Here is a 14,076-nt window from a genome sequence, read left to right as displayed (position 1 = left end):
TGAACTAAAAATCAGGATAAAGTATGAAATCCAACAAAACAAAACCCCAAAACAGATTTTTTTTTTTTGCCTGTACACATCCCTAATAGACACTCAGAACTATTCCCCAAAGCACAAAAATTTACATTTCTCTGTGAAAGTGTAAATGTATGCATGTACCCTCTGCAGGTTTGCATATTTACAAAGTAAAAAAAAAAATAGAGAATAGAGCAGGTTCCCCACATGAATATAGATGAAAAGATGCAGCAGGGACAACCAAAGCAAAGGACTGAGGAGACTTACAGGCTTATTTTTGAAAGAGAAGGGCGCCCATCTTTCGACACAAATCTGGAGATGGGCGTCCTTCTCCCAGGGTCACACAAATCGGCATAATCGAAAGCCAATTTTGGGCATCCTCAACTGCTTTCTGTTGCGGGGATGACCAAAGTTCACGGGGGTGTGTTGGAAGCTGCAGTGAAACAACTTGACCTTCCCACAGAAGGCCAAATTTGAGACTAGTTGATTAATGTGAGGGTAAAAGTAGGATGAGACCAGTGTTTTTTAGAATGTCATATTCTTGCTTCCTTCCATGTCTCTGATATAACATTCTGGAAAACACTGGTCTCGGCCTAATGCTATTCATTGTGGTGGTAGTGTGTGTGTGTGGGGGGGGGAGGGACTAAGGTATATGCTGCAAGCTAGGATCTTTACCTTTTTGAGCTGAGAGAGGATTGGTAGATAACCTAGTAGACGTCAAGGTAGCTAGAGAAATCCTTTTCAAAATGGATTGAGATAAGAAATTGAACATACTCTAAGGTAAATTCTAGAGTACGTTTGACTCTTTGTCTCTCTCAGGGCAGTGTCTTCAAATGGTTTAGTTTTGAGCCTCGTCCTATGTCACTGTATGTTAGAGATAAACAATCTCTGACTAATTGCTAATGCTCAACACTTGTACCAATACAACTGGGATAATATCTGTATCTTTCTTCTTCATTTTCTTAGTGTGCATTAATTGGTGCTCGATGATCTTTTCTTCAAATGAAGTAAAGGATTGTCACTTTGCACGCCTATTACTAATGTTCTTGTACTGTTGTTCTTCACCACGATATCTGGCATGCTTTTTGCATCAAGCTTTTTATCTGAGGAAATGGGAATGTACCAGGTGCTTCTCTGTGTAAGGCTTGCAGTGCAATTCATGCATCATTTTGGTGGTCCTCCTTTAATTGACTTACTACCCTTCTACGGATCTGGTCTCCAGAACTGAACACAATACTTGAGGTGAGTTCTCGCCAGAACTCTGTAGAAAGAGAGGTAGAGAGACTACTATTAGTGATACTTGGCTTTATTAGCTTTCCCAACTGATTTGGCTACATTGGCTACTTTGGAGTCATCACCAAAGATGGACTCACAGTTCCCTTTCCCTGTTTGGTGACTCTCATTCACCTGCAAGAAGGTAGCTGCCACTTGAATTTCTACATCCCAAATGTATAAAATTTGCAGTTTTTAAAAATCTTTCATTTTATTTATGTGTCTACTTTGACAATTTATTTTCTCTTCTAATTACCCCCCCCCCCCCCCCCCCAGTGTCTCTTATAAAGACACTAGTAATGAAGGCCCGTTTCTGGCAGGAATGAAATGGGCGCTAGCAAAGTCCTTCGATGGCCCGCGGACGTGAACGGCGGCCCCCCTCCAAAATCAGCAACCCCCCTCTACTACCCTCCCCTCCTCTTACCGGGGTCCCAGCCGCAGCGGCAGAACTGAAGGGCAAGGTAGTTCGCAGATTCTGCTGCCTTCCGTTGTGTTCACTATGAGCTCTGTGCCCTGACTGTCTGGTCCCGCCCTCATTTCCTGTTGGGCGGGACCAGAGAGTCAGGGCACAGAGCTCATAGCGAAGACAACAGAAGGCAGCAGAATTTGCGAGCTACCTTGCCCCTCAGTTCTTGCGCCGGGACCCCGGTAAGAGGGAAGGGAGGGTAGCAGATGGGGGCTAGCGATTTTGGAGGGGGGGCGACCGTGCATGTAGGGGATGGGCGGGGCCTATGTTAGGGAGGGGAGTGCCGTTGCGTGGGTGGAGGGATGGCTGAGAGAGTGGTTTGTCGTGTTTGGAGGGGGGGTGACGTGCAGGGGCATCTGTGACAGTAAGAAGGGGGGGCGGATTTTGGAGGGGGGTGCAACGCGTAGGTACTATATGGGAATGACAGGTGCGTTGGGGAGTGGAAAGAGCTTGTGTTCATTATGACCTGCCCTGAACATCATAACGTTGTGACGTGAGGGCGGGGCACAGATAGTGGTTACTAAAAGTGGTTACAGAACTTCGAACTTACGAACCCTGAAGCCACAAAGTGAGCCTTAGAACGTTGAGATTGCTTTTTATGTGCAAATGGGGTGTGGCTGAGGGCGGGTCTATGAGTGAGGGTGATAGCCTAGCCTACAAACAGTACAGGAGTTCAGTGCTTCACTGTCAGGGAGTGAGGTTCAGAACGTTTGAGGGGGGATTTGAGCTTCAGAACGTTTGAGGGGGATTTTATTTATATAGATTGATATCAGACCAAACAGTTATAATACAAATTCTCCTTTATTTTCAAATATTTTAATCCATTTAACAAATACTTAAATACCCCAGATCATTCAACCGCATTCACACAAACACACTTCCATATACCTATTCCCACTAATACATCAATAACTAACTGCCATAAAACACATCTGAGCAGCTTACCACCCTCAGCTGTACTGTGGTAAGCAAAACTCTTTTTTTTTATGGATTAAAATATTTGAAAATAAAGGAGAATTTGTATTATAACTGTTTGGTCTGATATAGGTATCTATTAAATTACAGTTATTTTAGAGATTAAACCTAGGTGTATATAGATTATAAAGACATTGGAGAGGACTGGGCTTGGCACCGATACCTATGGCATCCCACTGGTCACTTTTCCTTGACCTGAGGTATCTCCACTGACAAACTCTGAGTTCTGTTGCACAACCAATTTCTTACCAGTTTATAATTTCTTTTCCCAGTCTGGCTACAGTGTTAACCAGGCATCTATGTGGAATCATGTCAAGCATTACTGTACCTCTTTGATCCACTACTTTGGTCGGTCAGATTTTTTGGCAGGATTTTTCATTGGTAAAATCATGTCTGTTATTATATTACTGACTTCAAATTGCATTGTTCTGTTTTTTGGTACTGCTTCCATTACATTACCTTCTACTAATATTAAGCTGATAGGTCTGTAGGCTTTCCCCCCCCCCCCCCCCCTTCCTGTTGCCATCCTTTTGACATTTCTTTCCAGTCTCCTGGAACTTTTGGTTCAGAGGATGGGTTGAGTAAAGCTGTGAGGGATGCAGTCACTCTCCTTAAGCTTCTTCAGTGTTCGAGGATGAACCCAGGCAGGTTCCTCGGCTAGTTTCCATTGTCTGTCCATACATCTGGCTGAAATTTATTTGGGAGATATTTGCAACAAGTAGGACGCTAAAATGTTCTGACCTATTTTGCATACAGGATCCCAGATATAGCAATTTATGTAATTCCTGAGGTCATATTAATGTTTAAAATGACTCATCAGTCTGATGAGTAAGATAATAACCTTGTCAGACAAAAAAGGGAACATACTGAGAAAATACCAAAAGAGGAAGTAAGAAGTAACATAGTATTTTGAGCAATATAGCTTTAAAAGAAGTGAAATATTAACTTTTGGTGGGATTACAGAGCTAGACTGTGTTACAGAGCTAGACTGTGCTTTTACAGTTAACCACATAGAAAATGCCCACAGTAATGCTGCAGTAAAGCCAAACCTCTGTATTAACTGTTGGGGGCATTCCCAGCATTTTGCCACACAGTAATGCAGAGAAAGACAGTAATGTATAGTAACTGCCTAACAGATAACATGTAATGCAGTTAATGCTACCTCCAGCGCCAAGTATATATGCCATGTTTAACAGTTAACACATAGTAACGATGTCTAGGACTCTGCTGAACGACAGTTGGTGCCCTGTGCATCATGTGACTGGTGCCTCCTTGCCTATTTCAGCATTTCCAATGAAAGAAGATGGGCTTGGAGTAATTTTTGGCACTTCTATATTTGCACCCTTGCAGATGCACCACTCACACAGCCCTTGGCATGGTGCTGATGACGGCAATGTGCAGTCTATGCCTATTTCCCATCAATTCCATCACCACTGCTATGTTAATTATCAAGTAAATTGCTACATTCTGTTAAGGTATTGTACTGTTAGCATAGTAAATAGGCCTTTCAGTGTACTGCTGGGAAAAAGGTCTCCTAGAGATGAGTGAGTTTGTACTTTCTTATTAGGCTCTGCTGGGTATTTTCAAGTGACTCAGACTAGCCACTATCATAGAGTAAAACTTGATATTCTTAAGTTGTTTGAGTTTAAATAAAATCTAGCACAGACAGAAAAGAAATCTCGGAATTTGAGTAGTACATTTTTGGAAAGTGAGGTACATAAATAGTACTTGGGGGATTAGGGCTCTCAACAGTTTGCAGGAACCAGCAAAAAGAAAAAATGACAAGAAAACAAACAAGATTAAGAATGACCAATATTAAGATCTCAGGGGCTCCTAGGGTGACCACACTCGAGTTATGAAAATTACTAACTTTATTACGCACTTATGCAGCCTACAAAGTTTGAATGACTTTATTTTGATTTATTTAGACTTATCAAAGCGCATCACTTTTGCAGCTTGTTGCACAGTACTAATACATTAATACACATGAAATACAAAATAATATATGCAACTGATAACTCAGACAGTAACCATCATATTACTTTTAAGTTTATTAAACACTTGATAAAACTGCTCTTCAGTGAAAATGAGAGAATAAGGAAAGAAACTACAAAACAGCAGAGTACAGGGACAGAACTAGGGGTATAGCCAAACCTCAACATTTGAGGGGGGCACAGTTTGGTCCTCCTCCCTGCCGCAACCCCATATACCTTGGCTGGTGGGGGTCCCCAACCCCCGCCAGCTGAAGCCTTTCTCCAGTGCTGTTCTCTGTGCATTGCCTGCCCTGCTTCCCCTCACGTCGTGTGCATTCTCGGTTTTAGTGAAACTGAGCATGTGCAAAGTATCTCACATGCTCAGTTTCAATAAAACTGAACATGCCCATGCCATTTAGGTGTTGGCAGTCTCCCATGCAGCATAGAGGGAACATAGCTTGGCAGAGTTTAAAAAGGGGTTAGATGGTTTCCTAAATGACAAGTCCATAAACTGCTACTAAATGGACTTGGGAAAAATCTACAATTCCGGGAATAACATGTATAGAATGTTTGTACGTTTGGGAAGCTCGCCAGGTGCCCTTGGCCTGGATTGGCCGCTGTCGTGGACAGGATGCTGGGCTCGATGGACCCTTGGTCTTTTCCCAGTGTGGCATTACTTATGTACTTACCCTTCCTCTCCTGTACGGAGATCAATGACTCATCTATCCCTTTTTACAAGGAACGATGTGGTTACCCTCATTACCCTAGATAGAGAATTTTAGATTCTTTACGCTCATCTGAAAAAACGTTTCATCATTCCATCTTATGCAGGCACTGTTCCCGCTAAGCTGAGCGGGAGTCCTCCAACTGCATTGCTGCCAGTAGGGGGTGGTGTTTCAATATTGTGTTTTCGATTTCTAGGGACAGGCAGTTTCTCTGAAGGCCTGCAGAACTTGCCTGTCCTTCACTTTTGAAAATGTGACAGTGAAACAGCGCCTCCCACTGGCAGGACTGTAGGTGGAGGACTCCAGCTCAGCTTAGAGGAAACAGTGTCGCAGGTTTATCTTGTCCGTGCACAATGCTCTTGTTTTTCTATGGCATCTGCTACATTTGGATATTCATCGCTGGACCTCCAGCCCCACCCCCCTCCCCCATCGCTCACTGGGTGGGAGGGTGGGAGGGGGCTTGGCCGGCGGCCACTAGACCACCAGGGACCATTTTCTGGGGGTTTGGGGGGCTGGAGAACCACCGGATCTCTAGCCCTCCCTGAACCTGGGGGTGGGATTGTCGGGGGGACCTGTTGGCAGGCTTGCTTTAGGGGGGAACGGGGGCCTGCCAGCATGCAAGTGCATGCTGGACAGGCCTCACCATTCCTCCCCAATGATCTGCAAACCCTAATGCCAGCTCGGAGCTGGCGTATGGTTTGCTGCGGCCAGCGACCCAAATTTTGGCGCGCTGGCCGCTGATCATTGGCGATGAATGCACTGAGCCCTGTTTAGCATGAATTAGCATGCTACTTGCGCAAAGAGCCCTTGAGCGCATTGTTTCACACGCTCGAGGGCTCTAATCATGGGGCGGTAGCAAACGCCGGTGCTAGTATGGCGCTAACAGCCTCTAGCGCCGGCGTTTGCTTTTGATCATGAGGGTGCTAGAGACTTGTCTGAAATTTAAACAGGCTCTGAAAACATACTATTTCTGGCAGGCTTTTTCCCTGGACTGATGGGGAGTGTCCCTGCTTGTATGGCATGCAACTGCCTTCTCTCACCACTGCTGTCTTATTGCTTTCACTACACCCCCCACCATGCACAGTACTACATATGGAAATATAATGCCTATTCTCCCTGATAATAGGGGGCTGGAACCATGAGCATAGTTTGACTGTTTCATTTTTGGGGGGGCAAAAGGGTGGTACTTGGTGCATTAACATATTCATTTGCATACAGACATCTCATACATATTCATGATTATTCCAAAGGAAAAAACAAACAGGCTAAGACTGAATATGAAGCAGCATACCAAAATAGTGAAGATATTTGTTTTAACTCAAATGAGCCAGCACCATGGAACATTTCTCACGTAGAACCTCCTCTTACATTCACATGAATTAGCACAGAAAGAGCACACTTTCCCTCTCCCCTTTCCCAAGGTTTGACACCAGCACCCTCTTCTTTTCTCCTTTTCCAAAGTCCAACTCTTTCTTCCTTCCTGTCCCCTAACTCGCTTCCTCCTTACCAGTACTTCTCCTCCATTTTATTTATTTACAAAACCTGTATACCACAATACCTACCATTCTATGCAGTGTACAAACTAACACACACATTTTCATAAAAACACATAAAACAATCATCATAAACAAAACATTGCCTCCTGTTTAGTTCTCTAATTTAAAAACAGTCAGATACTGTTACTACCATACTATGCCCCATGCCACACGGATAGAACAGAAATAGCCTCCCCCCCCCCCCCCCCCCCCCACCGCCATCCCCATAAGGCAGCACTTATTTTTTTCTGGGGCCATCCACAGGCAGCACTTTATCCTGTCCCCTTACCCCTACAGGTAGTACTTCACAACACTTACCCCCAGGGGTGGCTCAAGGCAGTCTGCTTCCTGATGAGAGAGATGAGGTGGAACCCCCCCCCCCCCCCCCAAGGCTCCCAAAAGAGAAAGCCCTCTGATAACTCTGGTTAGGAAGAAGAGTGAGGAGGTCCCCTTGCTCTGAACACTAGTCAAGCAGTAGCCCCAAGGGAAAATAAATAAATGCAATCTATATGCCCAAGCTTTACTTAAAAAAACAAAACAAACTTTAGCAGCAAAAACTGAGGTAAATTATGTTGCCTGGAACTCTATTATAAAAAATACAGAACCCTGGCTCTGCCTTGACAGTGTTAAAAGCAAACATACAACATACATTCTGCATCCACAGAAGTCTCTCACATGCAATGTGATCAGAGCATATGATACTATAGAATTCACTATACAAAAACAAATACAATAAAAATAACATAAAATATCTCTGGTTTCATCTCAGTAGCAGCAACATAACCCCACTTCAAATCTACTATTCCATATCAGCACCGATAAGGACCTTCCTACAAAAATGAAGCATCATAAATATTTCAGTGATTCCTATTGAGATAACTGAACAAGCTGGAATACTATAACTGACCCCAATCACACATACAGAACACAAATAGACCCTTTCCAAATACAGAATGTGACCACAAACTAAAGTAAGATTCTGCATGCGGCACAACACCAGAGAAATAGAACGAGATGCATTTGATCCTATAATGTGTAAAACATTCCAATCAATAAATGGAAAATAAAATTACTTTTCTACCTTTTTTTTTGGTCTGGTATTTTTTTTCCTAATCATGTTGGTCCTAGTTTCTGCTGCTACTTCTTTCTTCTTAGTGTGCTGTCCAGGGCCTCCTGTCCATTTGCCATTTCTTTTCTGTCTTTCTATATTCATTTCCTCATTGATTTTTCACGCTTCGCTTTCTCCAATTTATTTTCTGCGCCTCAAATTTCATGTCTCCCTCTCTTTACTGGTTCTGTTTAGCTCTCCATCTCTCCCCCACCCTTGTCAAACATCTCTCCTCCCTTCTTCTCCATTTATATCAGGTATCTCTCCCTGATCTTCCCTATCACCTGCCTCCATGTTCACTACATCCTCCCATCTCCCTTTCCACTATGTCCAGCATACCCTCTGATTTCCCATGTTCCTCCATTTCCAGTGTCTCTCCCTGATCTTCCTTTCACCTTCCGCTATGTCCAGTACATCCTCCCATCTACTTTTCCACCATGTCCAGTGTCTCCCTCTGATCTCCCCTTCCACCCAGTCTCCTCTGCCGATTTCTCCTTCCATCCACCTATCTCTAGCGTCTTCTACCCACCTCCACTCCAGTGTTTCCCCCAATCTCTCCTTCCATCTACCTCCTCTACAGAATCTTCCCCAATCTCTCCTTCCACCTGCTATCCCGTTTGGGTAGAGGGCGGGATGGGGGAGGGAAGGAGCTTGTGTCCCAGATACCAAGGTGGGATAGAACATGGTGGCAGCTGTGAAGGGGCAATCCAGTGTGGCAAGCTTTAGGTGTCCCTACACTTGAACACTCTGAGCCCATGTCTTGCTGGCCCTGGCTTCCCTATTCTCCACCCCCCCCCCCCCGTGTCCAGGATATCCCCTTTCCCAACCTGAGAAGGTCTACCATCTTTCTTCTCCCTCCCTGTCCCCATGTGTGTTTGCATCTTCTCTTTCTCTCTCTCTCTCTTCTCTTCTCTTCTCCCTCCTTCTCCATCCAGCATTGTCTCTTCTTGCCCCTCCTTTTGTCTCCTCCCCTCAAAACTTCCCTTTGTCTCCTTATTCCCGCCTTCCTAGTGTCCAGCATATCTCCTCTCCCAACCTAAAACTGTGTTCCATCTTTCGTCTCCCTCCCTTGCCCCACATATTCCAGCATCCCCCCTCTCTCTGTCCTTCCATGTCCAGTTTTATCCATTTTTGTCCCCCTCATGCCTGTTCTCATCCCGCGGCTAGACTGAGTGCCTTACTGTCCCTCCCCTGCCTGACTCCTTCTCTCTCTTCTTCTCTATTCTGCTTTGTCCCAAAATGGCCACTTTGCGAAGATAATTGTGAACCTGTGCTGTAACCACACTGGGCTGCACTGACTGCGCCCTCACAGCGCCTTCCCAGTTTATGCACCTGCTCAAGGCAAACCAGCCGCAGACCTTCTGGAGATGAAAATTGTCTTTTTCAGCCAATCCTCCAGTTGCTGCTCAAGAACAGTCTCCAGGAGTCCTACAAAACACAGGGGCGTGAGCGGTTTTTGAGATAAACTCGTATGTATACCTGACCTTAATTTATCCTTGCCATTTTCAGGGCATAGACCATAGAAGTCTGCCCAGTACTTGCCCCGCCTCCCAACCACCGGTGCTGCCACCCAATCTCCGCTAAGCTTCTGAGGATCCATTCCTTCTGAACAGGATTCCTTTGTTTATCCCACGCATTTTTGAGTTCCGTTACCGTTTTCATCTTCACCACCTCCCATGGGAGGGCATTCCAAGTATCCACCACTCTCTCTGTGAAAAAATACTTCCTGACATTTTTCTTGAGTCTGCCCCCCTTCAACCTCATTTCATGTCCTCTAGTTCTACCGCCTTCCCATCTCTAGAAAAGATTTGTTTATGGATTAATACCTTTCAAATATTTGAACTGTTCATATCACCCCTGTTCCTCCTTTCTTCCAGGGTATACATGTTCAGGTCAGCAAGTCTCTCCTTAAATGTCTTGTAATGCAAACCCCATACCATTTTTGTAGCATTTCTTTGCACCGCCTCAATTCTTTTTACATCCTTACCAAGATACAGCCTCCAAAACTGACACAATACTCCAGGTGGGGCCTCACCAACGATTTGCACAGGGGTATCAACACCTCCTTTCTTTTGCTGGTCACACCTCTCTCTATACAGCCTAGCATCCTTCTGGCTACGGCCACCGCCTTTTCACACTGTCTTGCTGCCTTCAGATCCTCAGATACCATCACCCCAAGATCCCTCTCCCTGCCTGTACATATCAGAATCTCACCAACTAACACGTCTCCCGTGGATTTCTACTCCCTAAGTGCATCACTTTGCATTCCTTTGCATTGAATTTTAATTGCCATTCTTCTAGCTTCTGCAGATCCTTTTTCATGTTTTTCACTCCCTCTGGGGTGTCCGCTCTTACAAATTTTGATATCATCCGCAAAAAGGCAAGCTTTAACTTCTAAACCTTCGGCAATGTCGCTCACAAATGTATTGAACAGAATCGACCCCAACACCAATCCCTGAGGCACTCCACTACCCACCTTTCCCCTCATCCGAGCGAATTCCATTAACCACCACCCCCCGGTGTCTGTCCGTCAACCAGTTCCTAATCCAGTTCACCACGTTGGGTCCTATCTTCAGCCTGTCAAGGTTATTCAAGAGCCTCCTGTGAGGAGCCGTGTCAAAGGCTTTGCTGAAATCTAAGTAGATTACATCTATCGCGTGTCCTTGATTCAATTCCATGGTCACCCAGTCAAAAAATTCAATGAGATTCGTTTGGCATGATTTACCTTTGCTAAAACCATGTTGTCTCGGATCATGCAACTTATTGGATTCCGGGTAATTAATGGGTTAATTATTTTTACATATACACTTTCTAGACAAGAAGCACTGTAGTTTCTTAGACATGCTTTTGGCTAGCTATAACACGTTATCCGAACTTAGAAACAGCTGAATGTAAATAAAGTACAAGAATGTGTTAATTGTATGGGTCATGAAGTTCATCCAAAAGGAGTTTAAAAAATAATGACCCAGGTGCAGAATGAGGTAAGGCAAGGAGAAATGTAAGTAGGAAACTGAGCAGATAGACCATATAAGGGAATAGATAATTGGACAAGCAGGATAATGAATTAGTTTCTATGAATTGATCTAATGGTGTAAGAAAGATATATAATAAGAACAGAAGGATTTGTGTAGATCAGACAACTTCATGAATGTATGCTGAATTTGTTTCTCTTGCAAGAAATAAAATGCTTAAAGCCTGAATTGGTCTCATGCTGTTTGTGAGTATAAATGGTTAAATTCTTATGACACCTTTCCTTCAGCATCGCTTCCATTACTTTTCCAAAAACCAAAGTGAGGCTTACTAGCCTGTAGTTTCCAACTTCTTCCCTATCACCACTTTTGTGAAGAGGGACCACATCCGCTGTTCTCCAATCCCACGGAACCTCCCCCATCTCCAAGGATTTATTAAACAAATCTTTAAGAGGGCCTGCCAGAACCTGTCTGAGCTCCCTCAATATTCTGGGATGGGTCCCGTCCGGTCCCATTGCTTTGTCCACCTTTTAGGTTTTTCAAGTTGTTCATAAACACTCTTCTGTGAACAGTGCTATATCCGCTCCGTTCTCATATGTACTTTTGCCAGTCAATCATGGTCCTTCTCCAGGATTTTCTTCAGTGAAAACAGAAGTATTTGTTTAGCACATTTGCTTTTTTTCTTCATCATTATCTACATAGCGGTTCGCATCATCTTTCAGTCTCACAATTCCATTTTTAGTCTTCCTCCTTTCACTAATATACCTGAAGACATTTTTGTCACCCCTCCTTACATTTCTAGCCATTTGTTCTTCCACTTGCGCTTTCGCCAGACATATCTCTCTCTTGGCTTCTTCTTGGCTTCTTTCAGTTTCATACGTTTTTTCTGTATTTCATGAATGCCAACTTTTTAGCCTTTATTTTCTCAGCCACTTGCTTGGAGAACCATATCGGTTTCCACCATATCGGTTTCCTTTTTCTCTTCCTTTAATTTACTCTCCTTACATAAAGGTTTGTAGCCAAATTTATAGCTTCTTTCAGCCTGGACCACTGCCCTTCCACTTGTCAATGTCCTCCAAACCCATCAGCTCCTTCCTCAGGTATTCCCCCATTTTACTACAGTCAGCATGCTTGAAATCCAGGACTTTGAGTTTCGAGAGGCTGCCCTCCACTTCAGCTGTTATATCAAACCAAACTGTTTGGTCACTGCTGCCCAGGTGGGCACCCACTACGACATTTGACACACTTTCCTCATTTGTGAGCACCAGGTTCAGCATCACTCCCTCTCTCGTAGGTTCCATCACCATTTGTCTGAGTAGAGCACTTTGAAAAGCATTCACGATCTCTCTACTTCTTTCCGAGTCCACAGATGGAACTTTCCAATTCACATCTGGCAGATTGAAATCTCCCAGCAACAGCACCTCTTCTTTTCTTTCCCAACATATGGATATCTGTGACCAGATCTTTATCTAGTTCCTCTGATTGTGTCGCAGGTCCGTAGACAACACCCATGTGGAGAGAGGTTCGGTCATCTCTTTTTAAGGTGATCCATATCGCTTCTTCCTTTCCCCAGGCCCCTGTCATTTCTGTCACTGCGATATTGTTTCTCACATACAGAGCTATTCCTCCACCTTTACCACCATCTCTGTCCTTCCTAAATAGATTATAGCCTGGTATGTTTGCATCCCATTCATGAGAATCATTGAGCCATGTCTCCATGATTGCAACCATGTCTAAGTCTGCCTCTAACATCAGGGCTTGGGGGTCATGAACTTTGTGGTCATCGCTTTCCATCTACATTTCAGTGGCATGTTTGTCTTCTGTTTAGTCTCACTCTCTGCTGTGTTGATAAGAAGTGATTTGCTAAGATTGTTGTTTTCATTGCTTTCTTTTCTACTGTCACATCTTGTCTTTAGCTTTAGCTGGGGGTGATCACTTGAAGTGACCTGACTCCATATGCCACCCCCGCCATCTAGTTTAAATGCCTACAAGCATATTGACTACATTTCTCCCTAAGGATTTTTTTTCCTGCCACAGTGAGATGCAGCCCGTCATTACAATATAGTCCTTTGTTTTTCCATGTACTGCCCCATCCTCCTATGTACCTAAAACCTTCTTTGTGACACCAGGCTTTGAGCCAGCTATTGACATTTTTAGTTATTTGCAATCTTTTCTCTCCCTTTCCCGAGGTAGGTAGTACTTCAGAAAAAGCTATTGTTTGTACCAAAGGTTTTAGCTCCTCCCCCAGCTCCTGAAAAGTTCTCTGTATTGCAAGTGGGATATTACTGGACAAGTCATTCCCAGGTGGATAACATCAGTGTTTGACTCCTTAGTTTCTTCTCTGATTATAGAGATTATTTGCTTGGTACTCCTGGTAGCTGAGGAACCTGAAAGGCATTTCACTTTGCATGGCCCCTTGAACTGTGTTTCAAAGTTAATGCCTCTGATGATGGAATCCCCTATTAGCAACAATTTCTTGGTTCGACTTTCAATATTAGTGCTTTGGGGGTGACTTTTCTCTTTGGGCACCTTCATTTGCTTTTTGTTCCACCTTCACCGCTTTTTGTTCTGCCTCGGTTCTATTTTCAGGGACATCACAGTGCTATAATGGAGCAAAAGAATTCTGTAGGGGCAACACTTGTGAGGGCAGATGCTTCTGTGCCACATAAGATAGTCTTCCTGAGCCTACTGTGAACCATCTATTCTTAGGTGGTTTTATCCTTTGAGGCAGTGGTGAGTAGTTGGTATGATTCTGTGCAGCCATAGAAGCTGCTTTAAGTGCATCCAATTCCTGCTTTAGTTTATTGAGCTCCTGTTTTAAACTAGTAAGCTGAAGACAGGACAAGTCTTAAGTCTCCATATGGTCTGCCTTGGAACTAAAGCACTACAATTATTATAGAGAATGTCATCTTGATTGGTTGAAATGGGTATGAACAGGTGTACTATGATAGGGTTAACAGTCTACAAGATTGCTTGTGTGCATAGGAGTCAACTTTTCAAAATTATTGGGGGTGCTAAGCCCAATGGAAATAACCCCT

The 14,076-nt window shown here is 44.0% G+C and overlaps 1 protein-coding gene across 1 annotated transcript in view; it reads left to right on the top strand.

The window, feature by feature from the left end:
• Nucleotides 1-14,076, top strand: part of NEURL1 (neuralized E3 ubiquitin protein ligase 1) — a 453,595-nt gene that overhangs the window by 11,724 nt on the left and 427,795 nt on the right. The gene's annotated exons all lie outside the window — the stretch shown is intronic.

The sequence above is a fragment of the Microcaecilia unicolor genome, chromosome 5 (assembly GCF_901765095.1).
Source record: "Microcaecilia unicolor chromosome 5, aMicUni1.1, whole genome shotgun sequence".
Lineage (NCBI taxonomy): Eukaryota > Metazoa > Chordata > Amphibia > Gymnophiona > Siphonopidae > Microcaecilia > Microcaecilia unicolor.
The sequence above is the reverse complement of the archived record's forward strand: the minus strand, read 5'-3'. Positions and strand labels throughout refer to the sequence as shown.